The sequence below is a fragment of the Pongo abelii genome, chromosome 7 (assembly GCF_028885655.2).
Source record: "Pongo abelii isolate AG06213 chromosome 7, NHGRI_mPonAbe1-v2.0_pri, whole genome shotgun sequence".
Lineage (NCBI taxonomy): Eukaryota > Metazoa > Chordata > Mammalia > Primates > Hominidae > Pongo > Pongo abelii.
The window spans coordinates 113,657,595-113,683,748 of NC_071992.2; the positions used below are offsets into that span (position 1 = coordinate 113,657,595).

Below are 26,154 nucleotides of genomic sequence, written 5' to 3' on the forward strand. Positions count from 1 at the left end.
TTATTTGAGACAGAGTTTCGCTCTGTTGCCCGGGCTGGAGTGCAGTGGCGTGATCTCGGCTCACCACAACCTCTGCCTCCCCGGGTTCAAGCGATTCTCCTGCCTCAGCCTCCCAAGTAGCTGGGATTACAGGCATGCACCACCACGCCCAGCTAATTTTGTACTTTTAGTAGAGACAAGGTTTCTCCATGTTGGTTAGGCTGGTCTCGAACTCCTGACCTCAGGAAATCCGCCTGCCTCAGCCTCCCAAAGTGCTGGGATTACAGGTGTGAGCCACCACGCCCGGCTAATATATTCTCTTATTTTCAAGACAGGGTCTTGCTCTGTCTCCCAGGCTGGAGTGCTGTGGCAAAATCACCAGTCACTGCAGCCTCCACTTCCCCAGCTCGAGCAACTCTCCCACCTCAGCCTCCTGAGTAGTTGGTACTACAAGTACACGCCACCATGCCTGGCTACGTTTTGTACTTTTTGTAGTGATGGAGTCTTCTTGTGTTGCCCAAACTGGTCTTGAACTCCTAGGCTCATGTGATCCTTCTGCGTTGTACTCCCAAAGTACTGGAATTACAGGCACCAGGCACCACACCACGCTACAATTTTTTTTTTTTTTTTTAATTAGCAGAAGGTGGTGGCACAAGCCTGTAGTCCCAGCTACTTGGGAGGCTGAGGTTGGAGTATTGCTTGAGCCCAGGAGGTTGATGCTGCAATGAGCTGAGATCATGCCACTGCACTCTAGCCTGGGCAACAGAGCAAGACCTTGCCTCAAGAAAAAAAAAAGAGATGTGCTTGATCTAACCTGTTGTGTTACCTCTGTTCCTAAATTGAAGGCCAAAAAGCTACCCTTTCCTTTTCCAGTATTGAGTACCTGCTGTGTTCAAGCTACTGTGTTAGGTGCAGGGATACAACAGTCAGCAAGGAAACATGACAAACCAATCTTTTTACTGACTTGCTCTTAGAGGGGTAAGAAGGTAACTCTGGGGAAAGAGGATAAATGCCAGGATAAAGAAGGTAGGATGCCAAGATAGTGAACATTAGGGTCATCACAAGGGAACCCTGACTTATTTGGGTTAACATTGAAGGCTGCTAGCCTCTTCTAGAGCCATTGGGGAGGAGGAGTCTAGTTATGGCTGGATGCTGCAGAGTTGGGATGACGGCCATATGGGAAGGGCTCTAACTCCCTTTGCTTGTGATGTGGAGGTGAGAGTGGATGCAGTCAGCCTGGACCATGAGGTGACACACAGAACAGAAGTCTGTGCTTGGGCCAGGCACGGTGGCTCAGGCCTATAATCCCAACACTTTGGGAGGCCAAGGTGGGCAGATCACCTGAGGTCAGGAGTTCAAGACCAGCCTGGGCAACATGGTGAGACTCTCGCTATTCTTTTTTTTTTTTGAGACGGAGTTTCACTCTTGTTGCCCAGGCTGGAGTGCAGTGGCGCTATCTCAGCTCACTGCAACCTCCGCCTCTTGGGTTCAAGCGATTCTCCTGCCTCAGACTCCCAAGTAGCTGGTATTACAGGCGCCTGTATTTTTAGTACAGATGACCTCAGGTGATCCACCCACCTCAGCCTCCCAAAGTGCTGGGATTACAAGCATGAGCCACTGCGCCTGGCCTCTGTATTCTTTAAAATAAAATAAATAAAATTTTAAAAAAGAAGAAGGAAGAAGGAAGGAGAAGGAGAAGAAGAAGGAGGAGGCTGGTGCCCAGACATGAAAGAAGAAGAAAAGGAGCCAGGACCGTCATGACTGTCAAGCTGTCATACCACGCTGGACTCTGTTTCCACACTCATTTAACATGAGAAATTCAGTTTCTGTCTTGTTAAGCCACAGTTGTCACTTCTCTGTTATGAGTAGTCAAAAATTTCCCTAAGGGATACCAGCACCTAACTCAAGGGAAGTTAGAGAAGACCTGGCAAAGGACTTCACATCAAAGGTGAGACCTTGGTAGACAAATCAAAGAGGTGGAGAAAAGTGTACACGTTAGAGGGACCAGCGTGAGCACAGGAGACCTGGGGATGGGAAGTGTGCCAGGTCTGGAATTCGCTGCAGCTGCTCCCTGCAGTGCCGTTGGCTGGGGGAATCAGGCAGCGTGGGAGGAGAAAGATGATGCTGAGTGATGAAGCCAGGAAGGGCAGCAGGGACTGAATCAGAAAGAAGACCATGTATGCTGGGCACGGTGGCTTACTCCTTTAATCCCAGCACTTTGGGAGGCTGAGGTGAGTGGATCACCTGAGGTCAGGAATTTGAGACCAGCCTGGCCAACATGGTGAAACCCCGTCTCTACTAAAAATACAAAATTAGCCAGGCATGGTGGTACATGCCTGTAATCCCAGCTACTTGGGAGGCTGAGGCAGGAGAATCACTCAACTGGGGAGGCAGAGGTTGCAGTGAGCCAAGATCGTGCCATTGCACTTCAGCTTGAGCAATAAGACCTGTATGCCCAGTTAAGAGACTTGGCTTTAATGGTGCTAGGGGGCCATCAAGGGGTTTCTAGCAAGGGAGTGACATGGCTAGGTTTGCCTGAGCTTTCTGACTGACTATTCTGTGGAGAACCAGAGAAGCCCTTTTTTTTTTGAGATGGAGTCTGGATCTGTCACCCAGGCTGGAGTGCAGTGGCATGATGTCGGCTCACAGCAACCTCTGCCCCCCTGGGTTCAAGCAATTCTCCTGCCTCAGCCTCCCGAGTAGCTGGGATTACAGGTGCACGCCACCATTCCTGGCTCATTTTTTGTATTTTAGTGGAGACAGGGTTTCACTGTATTGCCCAGGCTGGTCTCAAACTCTTGAGAGCAAGCAATCCGCCCACCTCAGCCTCCCAAAGTGCTAGGATTACAGGCATGAGCCACTACGCCTGGCCCATTTATTACAAGTTTTATATGTTCCCCGAAATCCAAAAGAAAAGTAACCACCATAATGATCTGAGAATTATAGCATAGGAAATAAATGGTTTAAGGTCACAGAATCTAGGAGGTTTTGCTATGCAGCAAAATGTTTTCTGGGAATAACAATGTTGTACTCTCAAGTAACTAAGTGTATTAACCACAGCTCAGAATAAATGTTTGAAATAAGACTGCACTAAGACTTCAAGATAAACTGTTTTCAAATTGTGTGGCTAGAAATGAAATAGATAAGGAGAGAAATAGTTGATTTAATAGGAGACAGATGATATTTAGGAATTTTATTTCAATCATCACTCAGTTGGCCAAACTCTGAAAGTGTCTTATAGAAGGAACTCGGTATAAAAGATCCTAACTCAGTTTTAATCATCTCAGCAACAGCTACCCAATAGATTGCTTCCAAGTATTGGCATTTTGAAATCACAGAATCAATGAACAAATTACCAAGTAGTTTTTTTTTTGTTTGTTTTGTTTTGTTTTGAGATGGAGTCTCGCTCTGTTGCCTGGGCTGGAGTGCAGTGGCCTGATCTTGGCTCATTGCAACCTCCGCCTCCTGGGTTCAAGCGATTCTCATGCCTCAGCCTTTCAAGTAGCTGGGATTACAGGCATGCGCCACCATGCCCAGCTAATTTCTGTATTTTTAGTAGAGAGGGGTTTCACCATGTTGGCTAGTCTGATCTCAAACTCCTGACCTCAGGTGATCTGCCCACTTTGGCCTCCCAAAGTGCTGGGATTACAGGCTTGAGCCACAAGGCCTGGCCCCAAGTAATTATTTAACATCTGTTGGGGCTCAGAAACCAATACCCCAAAATATGGTGTTTTGACAGTGCCGAACTGACAAAGCCTCAAGGTTTCTCTGACCTGTACTCCGACCCGGACTGTTTCCCCCATAAAAGTGGAAGTTCCTTTATCTGCATAAGATGCAAACCCACCAGGAGAACAATTTTTTTTCTCCTCTCTCTGTTATCTCATTATCCATTTGCAGAAAAGATCAAGATGTAATCACACTTGAACAGACCTTTTACAAGTATAATGAATGTTTCCAAGGTCATTTACATTCCAAAGAGAGCTATTTACAATTTAATCTCTGTTCTGGATCTAATCATTCTCTCTAGTAATCATTTATTGCCTCCTCAATATAATTTCTCTTGTTCTCCATCCCATAACCTGTTTTTTGCTTTTTGTTTGTTTGTTTGTTTGGTGTTTGTTTGTTTTTTGAGACAGAGTCTTGCTCTGTCGCCCATGCTGGAGTGCAGTGGAGCAATCTTGGCTCACTGCAATCTCCGTCTCCTGGGTTCAAGTGATTCTCCTGCCTCAGCCTCCCAAGTAGCTGGGATTACAGGTGTGCACCACCATGCCAGGCTAATTTTTGTATTTTTAGTAGAGATGGGTTTTCCCCATCTTGGCTAGGCTATTCTTGAACTCCTGACTTCAAGTGATCTGCCTCGAGCTCCCAAAGTGCTGGAATTACAGGCATGAGTCACCATGCCTAGCCCCATAACCTGTTTTACCAGGATCCAAGCCCCCATTGTTTCTGTAACCTCAAGATGATATATAAGCATGTGTACCTCATTGGGAAGCTGTGTCTCCATTCTAAAACCTCCTGTGTTCAGTGCTGCTGCTTGTGATGGTGACAGGAGATAGACAAATTCCTAGGCAGACAGGGACAGGTCCCCAGTGAAACTCAACCTTCAAGCTAAGGACAGTCTAAAGTCTGAAAACCAAATTGCTGCTTCCAGATCCAGTCCATGACCAGAGTGAGAACTTACCCACTCTCTCTAGATCAGTTCCTTCTGGATTATGCCCTTTAACCAATTGGCTGTTGCTTTTTTCCAAGGCCTCAATGGACCAATCAGCACACACTCCCCCATTCGAAGCCCCAAATGCCCCAGACTCAGCCTCACAGATGGCTACCCACTTTAGGTCTCCTCTCTTTGTCAAGAGCTTTTCTGTTGTTCAATAAATTCTACTCTGCCTTGCTCACCCTCCAGTGTCTGCATGCCTCAATCCTCTTTGTTTATTTATTTATTTATTTTTTAGATAGAGTCTCACTCTGTCACCCAGGCTGGAGTGCAGTGGCGCTATCTCAGCTCACTGCAACCTCCACCCCCGGGGTTCAAGTGATTCTTCTGCCTTAACTGCCTGAGTAGCTGCTACAGGCATGCACCACCATGCCCAGCTAATTTTTGTATTTTTAGTAGAGATGGGGTTTTGCCATGTTGGCCAGGCTGTTCTCAAACCCCTGACCTCAGATGATCTACCTGCCTCGGCCTTCCAAAATTCTGGGATTATAGGCATAAGCCACCACACCCCTCATTCCTCTTGATCATGGGACAAGAACCAGGAACCTGCCAAACAGTGGGAGTGAAAAGAGCAATAACACACCTCTTTCGCTTGCTGAACCACAGAAGTGAAAAAGCTGCTGGGTGCAACTCCCTTCTGCTTACCTGCTCACTGAGCTGTGGGTGGTAGGAATAAAAGGGCTTGTAACACCCTCTCCTGCTTGCTGATCTACAGGAGTGAAAAAGCCACTGGACACCACTCCCTCCTGCTCTCCTAACTATGGGAAGAAAAAAGCCACAACACTTGATTAGTGAAAAAAAATTATTTGTTATTTAATTTTATTTATTTTGTGTGCATGTTAATATATATATATTTTTTTTGAGAATGAGTTTCACTCTTGTTGCCCAGCTGGAGTACAGTGGTACAATCTCAGCTCACTGAAACTTCTGCCTCCTGGGTTCAAGTGATTCTCCTGCCTCAGCCTCCTGAGTAGCTGGGATTACAGGCACATGCCACCATGCCTGGCTAATCTTTTGTATCTTTAGTAGAGATGGTGTTTCACCATGTTGGTCATGCTGGTCTGGAACTCCTGACCTCAGGTGATCCACCCGCCTAGGCCTCCCAGAGTGCTGGGATTACAGCTGTGAGCCACTGTGCCCAGCTCGAAAAAAATTTTTTAATAAAAAAAACTCCCATATATACACGTTAAATAAATTGGTATGCCTTTTCTCCTATTAATCAATCTGCCTCGTGTCAGTGATTTTTCTGATCCTTTAGGGTGCCAAGAGCCTGTGGCCCCCATACACCTACTATATTCCATTAACAGGAATTTCTAAACTTTCAGGGGTTTTTTGGTTATGAAAAAGAGAAAGTGGATGCTTGCAGGAGGGGTGTTTATGGTCTGAGCTGGAAGAGGCAGACATCATTTTCACCCACATTTCAAGCACATGGCCTTACTGAACTATAAAAGAAACCTGGGAAATAAGGTCTACATGTGTGCAAAGGGAAAGGGAAATGGTTTACAGAATTCCTATTCAATCTACATTCAGTAGAGCACCTGCACATGCTAAATAGTCCGTAAATGTTTGTTGGGTGTTTGTCCAGTCTGAGGTCCCAGAGCCAATGCTAGAACCCCCACCCCGCACCATGCTACCAGCCTAACCATGTAACACTCACCTGCTTAAACAATCAGAGGAGGGCTGTGCACAGTGGCTCACGCCTGTAATCCCAGCACTTTGGGAGGCTGAGGCAGGCAGATCACAAGGTCAAGAGTTTGCGACCAGCCTGGCCAACATAATAAAACCCCATCTCTACTAAAAACACAAAAATTATCCAGGCATGGTGGCGCATGCCTGTAGTCCCAACTACCTGGGAGGCTGAGACAGGAGAATCACTTGAATCCAGGAGGCAGAGATTGCAGTGAGCCGAGATCGCGCCACTACACACCAGCCTGGATGACAGAGCAAGAATCCGTCTCAAATAAATAAATAAATAAATAAATAAAAATAAAAAAGCAATCAGAGTAGGCCAGGTGCGGTGGCTTACGCCTATAATCCCAGCACTTTGGGAGGCCAAGGTGGGCAAATCACTTGAGGTCAGGAGTTTGAGACCAGCCTGGCCAACATGGTGAAACCCCATCTCTATTAAAAATACAAAAATTAGCCGGGCATGGTGGTGCGCACCTGTAATCTCAGCTACTTGGGAGATTGAGGCAGGATAATTGCTTGAACCTGGGAGGCAGAGGTTGCAGTGAGCCAAGATTGTACCACCACTACACTCCAGCTGGGCAACAGAGCCAGACTCCGTCATGGAAAAAAAAAAAAAAAAAAAACAATCAGAAGAGGGGACCCAATGATAAACATCCAAATCATGCAAAGTCAATTAGTGAATATTACAGACTATACTTAAGCTGCCAGTCCAATCAGGAAAGCAAGATGTAGAAGTTAGATCAGGGAGCAACCATAACCCTATAAAGAGTTGTAAGGAGGACAGAAGATCAAAAGGAGGCAAAGCGAAAAAAGAGCCAAGCCAGAGGGTGAGAGGAACACAATCATGGAGATCTTGCTCCGTTTTGAAAGAAAAATTTGAGCTTCAGATTCCTACATTAATTTTCAAACTAGAGTTGATTTAAACTTGGATCAACAATGTCTATTTGGGGGATATAAAACTAGTTTGTGTGACCTATTTTTGTTTTATTTGTTTGTTTGAGACACAGTCTCACTCTATTACCCAGGCTGGAGTGCAGTGACGTGATCTTGGCTCACTGCAACCTCCACCTCCCAAGTTCAAGCGATTCTTCTGCCTCAGCCTCCCAAGTAGCTGGGATTACAGGCGCCTGCCACCAGGCCCAGCTAATTTTTTGTTTGTTTGTTTGTTTGTTGTTTGTTTTTTGAGTGAGTCTTGCTCTGTCGCCAGGCTGGAGTACAGTAGCGAGATCTCAGCTCACTACAATCTCTGCCTCCCAGTTTCAAGCGATTCCCCTGCCTCAGCCTCCTGAGTAGCCACCTTGCCTGGCCCAATTTCTGTATTTTTTTTTTTGTATTTTTTTTTTAGTAGAGACAGGGTTTCGGCTGGGTGCAGTGGCTCACTCCTGTAATCCCAGCATTTTGGGAGGCTAAGGTGGGCAGATCACAAGGTCAGGAATTCCAGACTAGCCTGGCCAACGCGGTGAAATCCCACCTCTACTAAAAAAATACAAAAATTAGCCGGGCATGGTGGCATGCACCTGTAATCCCAGCTACTCTGGAGGCTGAGGCAGGAGAATCTTTTGAACCCAGGAGGCGGAAGTTGCAGTGAGCTGAGATCACACCACTGTACTCCAGCCTGGGTGACAGAGCAAGTCTCCGTCTCAAAAAAAAAAAAAAAAAAAAAAAAGTAGAGACAGGGTTTCGCCATGTTGGCCAAGCTAGCCTCGAACTCCTGACCTCAAGTGATCTGCCCACCTCGGTCTCCCAAAGTGCTGGGATTACAAGTGTGAGCCACCATGCCCAGCCAACATTCTGTTTTATCCAGTGTTATGTTTGCACAGTATTGGGAAACAGTATTATCTCAGCCTTGAAAGATTTAACATGGTCATGAAATTTCAGACCAGAGAGAGCCTGGAGCCAACTACAACTAGTGTCTTCATTTTACACTTGAGAAATTGAGGCAAGAGAGGTGAAGCAACTTGCCCACAGGTACACAGGTAACTAGTGGCAGAGCTACAGCGTTACATAGTATTACCTTCTAAAGCCAGTAAGGAATACAGCCTTTGGAGGGGAGGACCAGCTCTATCAGTGCCAAGTCCGTAGGCAACTATTGGAAGTGTGAGAAGAATGATCCCGAGGTGTTGCAGGTTGTGGCATGAAAAGGGAGTTGGGCAATCATGTGGAGCTTGGAGACCTCAGGAAGTCAGGACATGGTTGGTGACTGTATCCCATCACCATTACTTAGCTTTATGGTTGTCTGAAAGCAGGTTGCTGCCTGCTGGGATCACCTTGACAACCAAAAGCTTCCCTTGCAGGTGAAACTTGCCTAAGTACTTGGTAAGGTCTGCAGTGAAATTGAGGGCTCCAGGAAGGTGGTAAGTTGCAAGAACACCTTCACTGCCTCTCCTTGCTCTCCCTCCTTTTTTTTTTTTTTTGAGACAGAGTCTTGCTCTGTCACCCAGGCTGGAGTGGTGGTGTGATCTCGGCTCACTGCAACCTCCACCTCCCACGTTCAAGCAATTCTCCTGCCTCAGCCTCCCAAGTCGCTGGGATTATAGGCACCCGCCACCATGCCTGGCTAGTTTCTTTCTTTCTTTCTTTCTTTGAGACGGAGTTTCACTCTTGTTGCCCAGGCTGGAGTGCAATGGCACAATCTTGGCTCACTGCAGCCTCTGCCTCCCAGGTTCAAGCAATTCTCCTGCCTCAGCCTCCCGAGTAGCTGGGATTACAGGCATGCGCCACCACACCCAGCTAATTTGTATTTTTTAGTAGAGACAGGGTTTCTCCATGTTGGTCAGGCTGATCTCAAACCCCTGACCTCAGGTGATCCACCCGCCTCAGCCTCCCAAAGTGCTGGGATTACAGGCGTGAGCCACCAGGCCCGGCCTAATTTTTTTTGGTATAGATGGGGTTTCACCACGTTGGCCAGGCTGGTTTCAAACTCCTGACTCAAGTGATCTGCCTGCCTCGGCCTCCCAAAGTGATAGGATTACAGGCGTGAGCCACCACACCCGGCTCTCTCTCTCCTCTCTCTCTGGGACTAAATCATTCATAAGTATTGTTGTTTGTGTGTGTTGTTGTTGTTGTTTTCATTGTCTAAGGGAGGTTTTCTGTTTTTTGCATGGGTTCATGTAAATAACAACGAGAAACAAAGAATGCATTTAAATTTTGTTTCCTTCCTGAAATGTGGGATTAGTTTAAGCATATCCTGGGAGAAATATTCACAAGGGTGTTTTAATCTAGTCAGTCATTTTAGACTACAAGAAGCAATCTCTCTTTACTTGTGCCAAGTCTCTTGCTACACAGAGGATTTAACACATTTCTGGGATGTGCTTGAAACAAGGCTGAGGGCACTTTGTTTATGGAAATGTTTGGCAGCCTTTCCTGTTTTCCCCATGGAGAAAAGTTTGCACTTTTAAAAATGAACTTGGCTGGGAGAGGATCACCTGAGCCCAGCAATTTGAGGTTACAGTGAGCTGTGATTGCACCCTGCATTTTAGCCTAAGTGACAGAGAGAGAGCTTGTCTTAATTTTAAAACAAAAAAAACCCTTTTTTTTTAACAAAGGGCTCAGTGGCTCACACTCGTAATCCCAGCACTTTGGGATGCTGAGGTTGGAGGATTGCTTGAGCTCAGGAGTTCAAGACCAGCCTGGGCAACATGGTGAAATCCGTATTAACAAAAAATACAAAAATCAAAAATCAGTCTGGCTTGGTGGCCCCCCTGTGGCCCCAGCTACTTAAGAGGCTGAGGTGGGAGGAACACTTGAGTCTAAGAGGTTGAAGGTGCAGTGAGCCAAGATCACAGCACTGTACTCCAGACCCAGTCTCAAAAACAAAAAAGGAACTGGAACTATGTTAACACCCAGAGGTCCTTACTGATATAAATAAAGGATTGAATAAAAACTAAATAAATGGGGCTGAAGAGACAAATCCCCCATGAAGAAAAATTTCAAATAATTAATGTAGATACTTTGTCCTCAAGGAGGGGAAGCACAACTCCTCACTCCTTAGGTGTGGGCTCCCCAAAGTCACTTCCTTCGAAGAGCACTGTATAGTAAGGGAGGATCAAAAGAGCATCTTTACAGTGGGGAAACCTGCTTGCCTTCAAAAATAGGTGAGGGCAGCGCACGGTGGCTCATGGTGGCCTATAATCCCAGCATTTTGGGAGGCTGATATGGGTGGATGACTCAAGGCCAGGGGTTCAAGACCAGCCAGGCCAACATGGCAAAACCCTGTCTTTACTAAAAAAAAAATACAAAAATTAGCTGGGCATGGTGGCACAAACCTGTAATCCCAGCTACTTGGGAAGCTGAGGCAGGAGAATTGCTTGAACCTGGGAGTCGGAGGTTGCAGTGAGCCAAGATCACATCACTATACTCCTGCCTGGGTGACAGAGTGAGACTCCATGTCAAAAATAAATAAATAAATAAATAATACAAATACCAAAAAAATTAACCAGGCATGGCCGGGCGCGGTGGCTCACGCCTGTAATCCCAGCACTTTGGGAGGCCAAGGTGGGCGGATCATGAGGTCAGGAAATCGAGACCATCCTGGCTAACACGGTGAAACCCCGTCTCTACTAAAAAAATACCAAAAAAAAAAAATTAGCCCGGCGTTGTGGCGGGCGCCTGTAGTCCCAGCTACTCAGGAGGCTGAGGCAGGAGAATGGTGTGAACCCGGGAGGCGGAGCTTGCAGTGAGCCGAAATCGCGCCATTGCACTCCAGCCTGGGCGACAGAGCGAGACTCCGTCTCAAAAAAAAAAAAATTAACCAGACGTGATGGCATACACCTGTGATCCCAACTCCTCCAGAGGCTGAGGCAGGAGAATCACTTGAACCCGGGAGGCAGAGGTTGCAGAGAGCCAAGATCGTGCCACTACACTCCAGCCTGGGCAACAGAGTGAGACTCCATCTCAAAAACAACAACAATAACAAACCCAGAATGTAGCCATCAAATATTGTCCTGTCTTTCCCTCAATTCCCTCCTCTGACTGGCTGGCACTTCCAATGATTGTCTGACATTTACATGTTGATATAACAAATTGTGATTACAGGCATGGTGGCACGTGCCTGTAATCCCAGCTACTTGGGAGCCTCAGGCAGAAGAATTGCTTGAATCTGGGAGATGGAGGTTGCAGTGAGCCCAGATTGAGTCACTGAACTCCAGCCTGGGTGACACAGCAAGACTGCATCTCAAAAAAAAAAAAAAAAAAAAAAAAGACTATGAACCAAAAATGGCAAAATCTTAGGATGTGATGAAATCTAAGTAATGGAATAAAAAATATTGTTAATTATATTATTCTCAATATTTTTCAGAGGCACCACAGAGAGGAAGCCAGATTATTTGGTGAACTTGATTAGTAGTGCAATCTACCACACAGTCTTTAGGAACATTACTTCTGCTGAATTTGAACTTTCATCTCTCAGCTGACAACCATTCTCATATCAACCATCTTACCTGCTGATACTGCCAATTTCAGCAGCATTGCCGACTTAAGGACTATTTGTACAAGCCTTTAAATATTTCATTGCATTTTAGCCCTTATTAATTTATAACCATGGATGGAAAATGGAAAATTAAAGTGCTGATATGAGTCATAGTCATAAGAAACATAGGTCTCATAGGCCGGGTGCGGTGGCTCACGACTGTAATCCCAGCACTTTGGGAGGCCAAGGCGGGTGGATACCTGAGGTCAGGATCAGGAATTTGAGACCAGCCTGGCCAACATGGTGAAACCCCGTCTCTACTGAAAACACAAAAATTAGCCGGGCGTGGTGAGGCACATGTGTAATCCCAGCTGCTCAGGAGGCTGAGGCGGGAGAATCAGTTGAACCCAGGAGGCGGAGGTTGCAGTGAGCTGAGATCGCGCCACTGCACTCCAGCCTGCGTGATAGAGCAAGACTCCGTCTCAAAAAAAGAAAAGAAACATAGGTCTCATAAACTTAAAACACATAAGACGATTCCTTGGACATGCCAGAGGCTGTATCTGTCTCAATCAGAGTTTCCCCAGGCAGTCTAAGCTAATGGACTCTGCTCAGTTGTGAAGGAAGCAAATTAAGAAACTTGTCTTAAAACAAACAAACAAACAAAAAAAACATAAAAAAAGGCCGGGTGCGGTGGCTCACACCTGTAATCCCAGCACTTTGGGAGGCTGAGGCGGGTGGATCACCTGAGGTCAGGAGTTTGAGACCAGCCTGGCCAACACGGTGAAACCCCGTCTCTACTTAAAATACAAAAATTAGCCAGGCGGTGTGGTATGCACCTGTAATCCTAGCTCCTCGGGAGGCTGAGGCAGGAGAATTGCTTTAACCCGGGAGGCAGAGGTTGCAGTGAGCTGAGGTGGCACCATTGCACTCCAGCCTGGGGGATAAGAGAAAGACTTCATCTTTAAAAAAAAAGAAAGAAAGAAATTTGTAGTAGCCACAGTGCGTGCCTGTTGTTGTGCCACATGTGTAATCCCAGCTGCTCAGGAGCCTGAGGCAGGAGGATCACTTGAGCCCAGGAGGTGGAGGCTGCAGTGAGCTGTGATCCCACCACTGCATTCCAGCCTGGGCAACAGAATAAGATCCTGTGTCAAAAAACAAACCAACCAACAAACAAAAAACACCAGACTGGGCATAGTGGCTCACGCCTGTAATCCCAGAACTTTGGGAGGCCGAGGCAGGCGGATCATCTGAGGTCGGGAGTTCAAGACCAGCCTCACCAACATGGAGAAACCATGTTGAAACTGTAATGCCCAACCTGGTTTTTACTAACTCTGTTTTTAGACTCTCCCTTTTCCTTTAATCACCCAGCCTTGTTTCCACCTGAATTGACTCTCCCTTAGCTAAGAGAGCCAGATAGACTCCATCTTGGCTCTTTCACTGGCAGCCCCTTCCTCAAGGACTTAACTTGTGCAAGCTGACTCCCAGCACATCCAAGAATGCAATTAACTGATAAGATACTGTGGCAAGCTATAACCGCAGTTCCCAGAAATTCGTCCAATTGATAACGCCCAAAACCCTGGGTCTATCACCTTGTAATAGTCTTAAAGTCCCTGCACCTGGAACTGTTTACTTTCCTGTAACCATTTATCCTTTTAACTTTTTGACCTGTAACCATTTATTCTTTTAACTTTTTGACTACTTTACTTCTGTAAAATTGTTTTAACTAGACCCCCCCATCCCCACTTCCTAAACCAAAGTATAAAAGTTAATCAAGCCCCTTCCTCAGGGCCAAGAGAATTTTGAGCGTTAGCCATCTCTTGGTTACTGGCTACTAAAGGACTCTTCGTCTCAAAGTGTGGCGTTTTTCTAACTCGCTCGGGTACAACAAAACTACAAAATTAGCCAGGCATAGTGGCGCATGCCTGTCATCCCAGCCACTTGGGAGGCTGACGTAGGAGAATCACTTGAACCTAGGAGGTGGAGGTTGCAGTGAGCTGAGATTGAGCCATTGCACTCCAGCCCGGGTAACAAGAGCGGAACTCCATCTCAAAAAAAAGAAACTTGTAGTACCCAAGGTGCGTGCCTGTTGTTCCAGCTATTCAGGAGCCCGAGGCAGGAGGATCACTTGAGCCCAGGAGGTGAAGGCTGCAGTGAGCCGTGATCACACCACTGCATTCCAGCTTGGGCAACAGAATAAGATCCTGTGTCAAAACAAAACAAAACAAAACAAAAAAAACAGGTCAGGAGCAGTGGCTCACGCCTGTAATCCCAGCACTCCGGGAGGCCGAGGCCAGCGGATCACCTGAGCTCAGGAGTTCAAGAGCAGCCTGGCCAACATGGTGAAACCCCGTCTCTACTAAAAATACAAAAATTAGCCAGGCGTGGTGGCATGCCCCAGTAGTCCCAGCTACTCCTGGAGGCTGAGGCAGGAGAATTGCTTGAACCCGGGAGATGGAGGTTGCAGTGAGCCGAGATCGCGCTACTGCACTCCAGCTTGGGCAACAGAGCGAGACTCCATCTCAAAAAAAAAAAAAAAAAAAAAAAAATCCGGATGTAATTAGAAAGATTTTAAAACTCTCTGGGAACAGAAACTCTATGGTGTCAACTTTTGGACATTCTGGTTTCATATTTATTTCCAGGAACACATTATGTAGAGGCTACCCATATTTGGCTGACTTTTTGTTTTTTTTTAAGACAGGGTCAAGGCTGGAGTGCAGTGGTGCATTTGAGGCTCACTGCAGCCTTGACCTCCCGGGCTCAAGCAATTCTCTTGCCTCAGCCTCCTGAGTAGCTGGGCCTACAGGAGTGTGACACTATACTGGCTAATTTTTTTTTTAATTAATATTTTTTGTAGAAATGGGGGTCTTACTATATTGCCCAGGCAGGTCTTGAACTCCTGAGCTTAAGCGATCTGCCTGCCTGGGCCTCCCAAAGAGCTGGGATTACAGGCTCGAGCCACCGCGCAGGCTGGGGGTATTGTTTTCTGAGCCGCAACACAGGCTTTAACACCCACAATGAACACGAGTGTGCTGTTGTCTTCCATCGTCTTGGCTGACTAAGGGGGCCCACGGAACATGCTGATGGTGCAGTGGTCAAGCTCTGCCGAGGAGACTTGGGCTGCCTCAGGAGCTGCAGGGTCTTGGGCTGCTAGAAGCTGGGTGACTTGCGGATCTTCTTTTTCCCTGTGGCTGTGGATGCCTTTCAGCACTGCCTTCTTTGCCTTCAAAGCCTTTGCCTTAACTTGGGCTTTGGGAGGGGCAGGACCTTCCTTCTCCACCTTTGACACAATCTTCAGAAAAGCCTGAAGAGGCTTCCGTTGGTGAGACAGGACACAGTGATGCTGGGCTGGGTGAAAGGCAGAACTCTCTGTTACTTACTTCTCCAAAGGAGAGAAGGCTGCTACACAGGACCACACGGGAGTTGCACCAGGAAGACTAACAGCAAGCTGGAAGTGTCTGAGGTGGCTTCTGTAATGCAAAGGAGGTTTTAGGGCTTCCTGGAGTTTGGGTATTTTGATAATTCTGTGACCAAACAAGAAAGGGCCATTCCTGAGGGAAAAGTACCTGGGGCCTCTGGCCCTGAATCTGTACATATTGTAAGCCAGGCGTGGTACCGCCTGATAAGGGAAATAGTTGGGGTGAGGCCTTAGCAAACTGCCTGTGACGGGAATTAAGAATTTTTAGCCATGGCTTCAAAATTCGGTCAAGATGACACTTGTAAAATGTTTTATTACAGCAAACAATTCCCTGTATTGTATTGCCTCTTTTTTGAAATATCTAGAATGGTTGTTTCCTGACTGGACTGTGACCAATACAGATATATTTGATTGCATTCCAAATCTTAAACATTGATAAATTATATTGATGCCATAATGTGATACCCTACCTTGTTTTAACCTGATTGACTCTCTCTTAGCTGAGAGAGCTGGACAGACTCCATTTTGGTTTCTTTGCTTGCAGTCCCTTGTCCCCCTCCCTTAAGGACATAACTGGTGCAAGCTGACTCCAAGCACATCCAAGAATGCGCTTACAGGTAAGATACTGAGGCAAGCTGTATCAGCAGCTCCTGGGAACGTGCTCGGTTGATGGTACCCAAAGCCCCTGCATCTATCACTTTGTGATCATTTAAGCCCCGGCACCTGGGACTGTTTATTTTCCTGTAACTGTTTCTGTAACCACTTATCTCTTAGCTTTTTGCCTGTTCTGCTTCTGTAAAAAAATTGCTTCAGCTAGACTCCCCCTCCCCTAATCAGACCAAAGTATAAAAAGAAATGTGGCCCTTCTTCCGGGCCGAGAGAATTTCGAGCTCTAGCCGTCTCTCAGTCACCGGCAATAAAGGATTCCTGAATTAGTCTCAGAGTGTGGTGTTCTCTCTATAACTCGCTTGGTTACAACAATAATATCACCATTAATCAGAATACTGTTTTTTGTTTTTACTGTTAGCTGCACAGATCTACCACTAATGACTGCATCTGCCTATCTTTGTCTCTCTTATTGTCAGAGGCGTTGGAACCACAGTGACTCTATCTTGAATAGGTGCTAGGTAAAATGAGGCTGAGACCTACTGGGCTGCATTCCCTGGAGGCTAGGCATTCTAAGTCACTAGATGAGATAGGAGGTCAGGACAAGGTGCAGGTCATAAAGACCTTGCTAATAAAATAGTTTGCAGTAAAGAAGGCAGCCAAATCCCATCAAAACCAAGATGGCGACAAAAGTGACCTCTGGTCATCCTCACTGCTCCTCATACGCTAATCATAATAAGTTAGCATGCTAAAAGACACTCCTACCAGCAGCATGACAGTTTCCAAAGCCATGGCAATGTCAGGAAGTTACCTTACATGGTCTAAAACAGTGGGGAGGAGCCTTCAGTTCTGGGAATTGCCCAACCCTTTCTTGTAAAACTCATGAATAATCCACCCCTTGTTTAGCATATAATCAAGAAATAACTATAAGTATCCTTAGCGGAGCAGTCACGCCACCACTCTGTCCATAGAGTAGCCATTCTTTATTCCTTTATTTTCTTCCTTTTTTTTGGGGGTGGGGGTGGGGAAACGGAGTCTCTCATCTATCTCGGTTCAATGCAACCTCTGCCTCCTGCGTTCAAGCGATTCTTCTGCCTCAGCCTCCTGAGTAGCTGGGATTACAGGCACACACCACCACACTCGGCTACTTTTTTTGTAGAGACTGGGTTTCACCGTGTTAGCCAGGCTGTTCTCCAACTCCTGGCCTCAAATGATCCGCCCGTTTTGGCCTCCCAAAGTGCTGGGATTACAGGCATGAGCCACCGCGCCTGGCCCTCCTCTACTTTCTTAATAAACTCTCTTTCATTTTACTTTATGGACTTGCCTTCAATTCTTTCTTGTGTGAGATCCGAAAACCCTCTCTTGGGTTCTGGATTGGGACCCCTTTCTGGAACATTGTTATTTTGAGTTTCTTGGAGGCAGGGATTGTGTCTTAATGTACTCTGTCTCAGAACCCCAGTCCAGAACCTGGCCAAACCCCAAATGTGCTTTAATAAATATGTGATTAATTACATGAATCTCTGAGAGCATATCAATCATAATTCTCAACTTCCTCCTTGGCTGCAATTCAGGAGTGGAGCCAGCTCCACATTCTGACCTTCACAGGCCTGACCCTGGACAAGAGCCAGATTCTTTAATGAATCATCTGGCATACTACTTATTTTCCTCCTCTCACTCCTATGAAACTCACAATTATCATGGCCTCCGGGAAGCAGTTCCCTGTGTTCTGACAAAAATGAGAGAGCTCACAAAATTTTCTTTTGTTTACTAGCCTGGGCAACATGGTGAAACCCTGTCTCTATCAAAAAACTCACAAAAATTTGCCAGGCGTGGTGGCATGTGTTTGTAGTCCCAGATACTCTGGAGGCTGAGGTGAGAGAATTACTTCAGCCCGGTAGGCAGAGGTTGTAGTGAGCTGTGATTGCACCACTGTACTCCAGCCTGGGCAACAGAGCCAGACCCTGTCTCAGATAGATAGATTAGATAGATAGATAGATAGATAGATAGACTGATTAGACAGATAGATAGATATAGATAGATAGATAGATAGATAGATAGATAGATAGATAGATATTCTGTTTAGTTTTAATTTTAAGTTCTAACAGAGATATGAAGCCTGTCTCCAGGGCCAGCTTCATGGGCAGTGTGACCTGAGCAGTGGGACCTGGGCAAAGTGACCTAGACATGTGACCTGAGCAGTGTGATCTGGGCAGTGGGACCTGGGCAGTGGGACCTGAGCACTGGGACCTGGATAATCTGGATGTGTGACCTGGATGTGTGACCTATGCAGTGTGATCTGGGTGGTGTGAGCTGGGCAATGTGACCTGGGCAGTGGGACCTGAGCAACGGGACCTGGGTAATCTGGATGTGTGACCTGAGCAGTGTGATCTGGGTGGTGTGAGCTGGGCAGTGTGACCTGGGCAGTGGGACCTGAGCAGTGGGACCTGGGTAATCTGGATGTGTGACCTGGATGTGTGACCTGAGCAGTGTGATCCGGGTGGTGTGAGCTGGACAGTGTGACCTAGGCAGTGTGACCTGAGCATTGGGACCTGGGCACTGTGACCTGGGTAATCTGGATGTGTGACCAGAGCAGTGGAACCTGAGCAGTGGGACCTGGACAGTGGAACTTGCTAGAGACTTGTGCTTAGAAGGACTGCATGCTTCATTTAATGTCCTACTGTTGCCATCTTGAAATTCTTAATTCTTTTTCAAAAATAGGCCTCAAAATTTCCTTTTGCACTGGATCCCACAAATTATGTGGCTAATCCTGCCTATCTCTTTGGTATATACCTTAAGCCTCCTGTGACATGAATTTATCATCAAGTCATGTGGGTTTTAGTTATGAAACCTCCAGTAGTTCTGTAGCTCCCCACTTTCCTCAGGAAATATACTCCAAACAGGGCCGGGTGCAGTAGCTCACGCCTGTAATCCCAGCACTTTGGGAGGCCAAGGCGGGCAAATCACAAGGTCAGGAGTTCAAGATCAGCCTGACCAACATGGTGAAACCCCATCTCTATTAAAAATACAAAAATTAGCTGGGCATGGTGGCACGTGCCTGTAATCCCAGCTACTCAGGAGGCTGAGGCAGAGAATTGCTTGAACCCAGGAGGTGGAGGTTGCAGTGAGCCAAGATCACGCCACTGCACTCCAGCCTGGGCAACAGAGTGAGACTCTGTCTCAAAAAAAAAAACAAAAAAAAGCCTTTTACCTTCTGTTACCTACCCCCACACACACTGACACCCCTTACCTTACCTCTCTCAGCTCTGTCCCTTTTTCTTTCCAATATGAACCCCAGTTACTGTGTTCCTTGCCGTTTGTAACCTTGCAGGCCTGCCAGGTGCCCATCCCATGTGAGTCCTGTTTCCATCCTGCCCTGGGTAGTCCTCTGCTTCTCTTTACCTGGCCAATTCCACCTTATTCTGTAAGTGTGAACTTAGATGTCAACATCTCTGGGAGGCCCTCTCTGATCTACCCCAAACTAAGATAGTGCGGTGGCTCACTCCTACAATGCCAGCACTTTGGGAGGCCGAGGTGAACAGATTGCCTGAGCCCAAGAGTTCAAGACAACCCTGGGCAACATGGTGAAACCCTGGCTCTACAGCAACATGGTGAAACCCTGGCTCTACAGAAAATACCAAAATTATTGGGGCATGGTGGCGCATGCCTGTAATCTCAGCTACTCAGGAGGCTGAGGTGGGAGAATCGCTTGAACCTGGGAGGCAAAGGTTGCAGTGAGCTGAGATTGCACCACTGCACTCCAGCCTGGGTGACAGAGTGAGACTCTGTCTCAAAAAATAAAAATAAAAAACAAACAACAAAAAAACCACACATTCTACAGCACCATGTGCATAGGTACAAGAATTTCTTTTCTAACACATCTAGGTTTTCCTTTCCAGGAAAACTATCTACATGTAGCTCTGAATTTCTCAGACTTTAGAGGGGTCCTGAGGTCTCTCTTGAGATAGACCCTCGCCCAGGTTATGGAAGTAGTTCAAATGAAACCTTCCCACCCCCAAAGGACCCTCTGGTCTAATCCAATTCCTGAAGCATGTGTCTCTTCCTTCACCTTTTGTGGTCTATTCACCCTTCACAAGACCCAACTAACTAAAATGCGAACTTCCCACAATTGTAATTAATCTCTTCCTGCTTTCCTAGCGTCTTTTTTTTTTTTTAAACTTTTTAATTTTTTTAGATGGAATTTCGCTCTTGTTGCCTACCCTGGAGTGCAATGGTGCGATCTCAGCTCACCGCAACCTCCGCCTCCCCGGTTCAAGTGATTCTCCTGCCTCAGCTTCCCGAGTAGCTAGGATGACAGGCATGTGCCACCACATGCAGCTAATTTTGTATTTTTAGTAGAGACAGGGTTTCTCTTTGTTGGTCAGGCTGGTCTGAAACTTCCGACCTCAGGTGATCCACCCGCCTTGGCCTTCCAAAGTGCTGGGATTACAGGTGTGAGCCACCTCACCCAGCCTTTATTTTTTATTTTTAATGATATACAGCATACATGCTGACTTATATCATAGTGACTTGTGCCACTAGGCTAGATGGTCCACTTTTTTTTTTGAGATGGTCTCACTCTGTCATGCAGGCTGGAGTACAGTGGCACGATCACAGCTCACTGTAACCTTGACCTCTTGGGCTCAAGTAATCCTCCTGCCTTAGCCTCTTAAGTAGATGGGACCACAGGCATGCGCCACCATGCCTGGCTAATTTTTAAATTTTTTGTACAGACAGGGTTTGCTTTGTTGCCTAGGCTGGTCTTGAACTCCTGGGCTCAAGCAATCTTCTCATCTTGGCCCCTGAAATTGCTGGGATTACAGGTCTGAGCCACTGGGTCCAGCCTCAGTGGTCTGCTTTGAGAGTAGGAACAAAACGTTACTAATCTTTCTGGCCTTTATGTCTTTATGTTTTATCCATAGTAGGCACTCCAATTAATATTGGGTAATTTGAATTTCTAACAGAGAGACTGAAACGCAATTGGCCATAGAGAAGAAGAGATTTGAAAAAGAAAGAGTGGCTTTATCTAGTGGAAAGAAAAAATGTTCCCCAGCCAGGCACGGTGGCTCATGCCTGTAATCCCAGCACCTTGGGAGGTCAAGGTGGGTGGATCACCTGAGATCAGGGGTTCAAGACCAACCTGGGCAACATGGTGAAACCCTGTCTCTACTAAAAATATAAAAATTAGCCAGGTGTGGTGGCAGGCACCTGTAATCTCAGCTACTGGGGAGGCTGAGGCACGAGAATCACTTGAACCCAGGAGGCAGAGGCTGCAGTGAGCCAAGATCGCACCATTGCACTCCAGCCTGGGTGACAGAGTAAGACTCAGTCTCAAAAAAAAAAAAAAAGAAAAAGAAAAAACGTTCCCCAACAAATAGCTGGGGAATAGCTGAATAGCTGAACTCAGAAGAAGGTTAAGGAGAGAGGAAAATTGGAGTATAAGAAGAAGATAAGGGAGGCTGGGCATGGTGACTTCAGGCACTTTGGGAGGCTGAGGTGGGAGGATCACTTGAGGCCAGGAGTTCAAGACCAGCCTCGCCAACAGAGCAAAACCCCATCTCTAATTTTTTTTTTTTTTTTTCTGAAACAGAGTCTCGCTCTATTGCCCATGCTGGAGTGCAGTGGCACGACCTCAGCTCACTGCAACCTCCGTCTCCCAGGTTCCAGCAATTCTACTGCCTCAGTCTCCCAAGTAGCTGGGATTACAGGCATGCACTACTATGCCTGGCTAATTTTTTTGTATTTTTAGTAGAGACGGGTGTCTCCATGTTGGTCAGGCTGGTCTCAAACTCCCTACCTCAGGTGATCTGCCCGCCTCAGCCTCTCAAAGTGCTGGGATTACAGGCGTGAGCCACTGTGCCTGGCCCCGTCTCTATTAAAAATACAAAAAATTAGCAGGACGTGGTGGCACACACTTGTAATCCCTGCTACTCGGGGGGCTGACCAGGAGACGGAGGTTGCAGTGAGCCGAGATCGCGCCACTGCACTCCAGCCTGGGAGACACAGGGAGACCCTGCCTCAAAAAAATATAAAAATAAAAAAGACAAGCCTGGGTGACAAAGAGGCTGCAAGTCCTAAAGTCCTAAAAGTGAGAAGTGTTTAAAATCTGGTAAGGAAGGCACCAGTGAAGAATGAGGGAGGAGGTGTGAGTGAACTGTAAGAAACCTGACCAAGGTTATGAGGGCTGTCATCCTTAGTTCTGGCAGAAAAGGAGCAGTGTGGTGCCAGGCAGAGTGGCTCATGTCTATAATCCTAAGACTTTGGGAAGCTGAGGCAGGAGGATCGGATCACTTGAGGGCAGGAGCTTGAGAGCAGCCTAGGCAACATACTGAGACGCTGTCTCTTAAAACAAACAGGCTGGGCATGGTGGCTCACACCTGTAATCCCAGCACTTTGGGAGGCCAAGGCGGGTGGATCATGAGGTCAAGATATCGAGACCATCCTGGCCAACATGGTAAAACCCTGTCTCTACTAAAAATACAAAAATTAGCTGGGTGTGGTGGCGTGCGCCTGTAATTCCAGCTACTCGGGAGGCTGAGGCAGAATCATTGAACCCGGGAGGAATCACTTGAACCTGGGAGACAGAGGTTGCAGTGAGCGGAGATTGCTCTCCACTGCACTCCAGCGTGGCAACAGAGCAAGACTCCTTCTCAAAACAAACAAGCTAGCAAACAAACAAACAGAAAACAAGGTGACTTTTCTTTTTTTTTTGAGATGGAGTTTCACTCTTGTTGCCCAGGTTGGAGTGCAATGGCTCGATCTCAGCTGATTGAAACCTCCGCCTCCTGGGTTCAAGCGATTTTCCTGCCTCAGCCTCCCGAGTAGCTGGGATTACAGGTATGTGCCACCATGCCCAGCTAATTTTTTGTATTTTTTTTTTTTAGTAGAGATAGGGTTTCTCCATGTTGGTAATGCTGGTCTCTAACTCCAGACCTCAGGTGATCCGCCTGCCTTGGCCTCCCAAAGTGTTGGGATTACAGGCATGAGCCACTGTGCCCGGCCTAAAACCAGGTGTTTTTTTTTTTTGTTTTTGTTTTTTTGAGAGAGTCTCACTCTGTCACCTGTAGCTGGGACTACAGGTGCATGCTGCCATGCCCAGCTATTTTTTTTTGTATTTTTGGTAGAGACGGGGTTTCACCATGTTGGCCAGGATGGTCTTGATCTCCTAACCTCGTGATTGCCCACCTCTGCCTCCCAAAGTGCTGGGATTACAGGTGTGAGCTACCACACCTGGCCAACCAGATGACTTTTCTAAGTAACTACTACTGCAATCAGTATGCCAGTTAAATATGTGGTTGTTTGAAAATAATACTGCTCCTTCCCCACAAAAAAAAATGAAAAGAATAACCCAGCTGTGAATAAGTTCCTTGGGAAGCCTCTGTGTAACCACCCAAGGGGTTCACCTTGCCCGCTGCCTAGTCAGAGCCGATTTATCAAGACACGGGAATTGCAATAAAAAATAATTCGTGCAGAGCTGGTTGTGCGGGAGGCCAGTGGAAGGTCAGGGTTTGTTTTTGTTTTTGTTTTTAGACGGAGTCTTGCTCTGTTCCCCAGGCTGGTGTGCAGTGGTGCGATCTCAGCTCACTGCAACCTTCGCCTCTCGGGTTCAAGCTATTCTCATGGCTCAGCCTCCCTACTCTCACGTCTAAGCCTCCCAATCAGCCAGGATTACAGGCACCTGTCACCACGCCAGGCTAATTTTTAGTAGAGACGGGGTTTCACCATGCTGGTTAAGTTGGTCTCAAACTCCTGACCTTGGGTGATCCACCCGCCTCAGCCTCCCAAAGTGCTGGGATTACAGGCGTGAGCCACCGTGCCTGGCCTTGATCAGGATTTTAAAGAATAATTTGGTGGGTAGGGAGGGGGCCAGTGAATCGAGAGTGCTGACTGGTTGGCTCGGGGATGAAATCAGAGGGAGTGGAAGATGTTCTCTTATGCTGAGTCAGTTCCTGGGTGGGGGGCACAGAACTGGTTGGCAGGTCCAACCAGTTGTTGGAGGCCATCCAGTTGTTAGAAATGCAGAAACCTGAAAAGACATCTCAAAAGGCAGATCTTAGGTTCTCAACGCTGATGTTACCTTGAAGAATAATTGTGGAAGCTGTGAATCTTACAACCTCTGGGATAACGGCTGGTAATATTTAGAATTCCAGCCCCTCTCATTCTAACTTGGTGGCTGGTGGCCTTTTATTCATTTCACAAGGACAGTTTAGCTTTGAGGAGGGGCTGTGATTTAAATTATAAACTAAATTCCTTCCTAAGGCTAGTTGGGCCTATGCCCAGTAATGGACAAGGAGAGTTCAGAGATTAGAGGCAAGATAGAGTTAGTTAGATCTGATGTCTTTCACTTGTCATAATTTCCTTAGTCATAATTTTGCAAAGGCAGTTTCATTTGTTCTTTTGAAGCCAATTCCCATACTCTCTTGCACCCAAACAAATACAACTCCAAAGACATTGACACTAAGCTTTATTTAATAAACTTTAACTGCAATGGCATTTTTCTCTCTTCTTTTTTTTTTGTTATCCAGCTAGGTTCCCTCTATTCTTTATTTTCTTATCTAGAGAAATTTGGAAACTGTAAGTTCAGATCTTGAACAGTAAGATTTCTAAAATATAAAATTCCCTTGAATCAATTATTGATTTGCCTAATGAATATGAAATTCTGGTGGGGAGGGAAAAAGGAAAGGTAACTATGGGAGCTTGCTGGGAGTTTAATTGTTGAAAAAGTCTCATTCAAGATACCATTTCCCATTCTGATCACATGTCTGTACTCTTTCTCAGAGCACAAATGCTTGTCCTATATTAAAAGTGGCTGTGGGCCAGGCGCAGTGGCACACACCTGTAATTCCAGCACTTTGGGAGGCCAAGGCAGGCAGATCACCTGAGGTCAGGAGTTTGAGATCAGCCTGGCCAACATGGTGAAATCCCATCTCTACTAAAAATACAAAAAATTAGTTGGGCAGCACGCCAGCCAAGATGGCGCCACTGCACTCCAGCCCAGCGACAGTGCGAGACACTGTCTCAAAAAAAAAAAAATGGCTGATTGAAGGTAGTGAATTATCTCAATTGATTGTTCATGGTCAGTTACAGATGGAATTCCTTGTTCTACTCTTTTCCCTGTTGTCACTACTGCACTTGACTAGTATATACATATATTATTTTAAAAAAGTGGCTGTGGGCATAATTAAATTTTAAATGGAAGATCCCACAGAGAAAATGATCTCCAATGTGAAAGGAACCAGAATTTTTGTTGTTGTTCTTCATTGTTCAACTTGAAGAAACCAGAATTTTGTAGTGAACACACAAAACAAGGCTGGGCAAGGTGGTTCATGCTTGTAATCCCAGCACTTTGGGAGGCTAAGGCGGGCGAATCACCTGAGGTCAGGAGTTTGAGATCAGCCTGACCAACATGGAGAAACCCCGCCTCTACTAAAAATACAAAATTAGCCGGGCATGGTGGCGCATGCCTGTAATCCCAGCTACTCAGGAGGCTTAGTCAGGAGAATTGCTTGAACCCGGGAGGTGGAGGTTGTGGTGAGCCGAGATGGCGCCATTGCACTGCAGCCTGGGCAACAAGAGCGAAATTCCATCAAAAAAAGAAAAAAAAAAAGAAAAAAAAAAAGAAGAAAGAAAGAAAACACAAAACAAAAATGGAGCTTTTTGTTTGGTTTTCTGATTAACTCCCCAAATAATGTTACTTATCATTTCTAATTAAGGGCCTACACTTGACATGGTAGGGATGGTCTTGGTTCCAGGATAATGCTGCATAGTAAGAAAGTTACAGCTTTAAAGACTCGTAAAACTAACCAGTTCTGTAACTGAATAGTTTTAACAGTATCTTTCTTCCTATTTAGCCTCATCTTAGGAAATTTAGATCGAATCAATTTTTTTTTGCTCCATGTCTGAAATAAAACTTTCACCCGTGCTAATAATCTAACCTATCTCAGATTCTTGGCTTTGACAGTAGTCCGTAGGCTAACCGCAGACAAGGGTGCTTCTAGACAAAACACGAATTGGGAGGAAATAAACTCCTCCAAAGCATGGAACTATCTTTCACTATCTCTAACACTGTGTTGTGTCTTGCAGCGGCCTTGTGTAACTGGTTGGATAACTGTTTCTCTTTTTTGTTTTGAGAAGTGTCTCACTGCCGTCACCCAGGCTGGAGTGTAGTGGCACAATCACGGATCACTGCAGCCTCGAACTCCCCGGCTCAGGTGATTCTCCGGCCGCAGCCCCTGGAGTAGCTGGGACCACAGGCACGTGCCACCAAGCCTGGCTAATTTTGTTTTTTTTGTTTTTGTTTTTTGAGACGGAGTTTTGCTCTTGTTGCCCAGGCTGGAGTGCAATGGC

General features: G+C 46.4%; 1 long non-coding RNA gene across 2 annotated transcripts in view; it reads right to left on the reverse strand.

Annotated features, from left to right (window-relative positions):
• Positions 1–15,325, reverse strand: part of LOC129047699 (uncharacterized) — a 53,791-nt gene extending 38,466 nt beyond the window's left edge. The window contains exon 1 of one of the 2 annotated variants that reach the window (XR_008509414.2): positions 15,167–15,325. This is a non-coding gene — a long non-coding RNA (uncharacterized LOC129047699). Of the gene's footprint in view, positions 1–5,338; positions 5,441–15,166 lie in introns of those variants that run through there. The other variant, XR_010140984.1, reaches the window with a different exon arrangement.
• Positions 15,326–26,154: the final 10,829 nt, after the last annotated feature.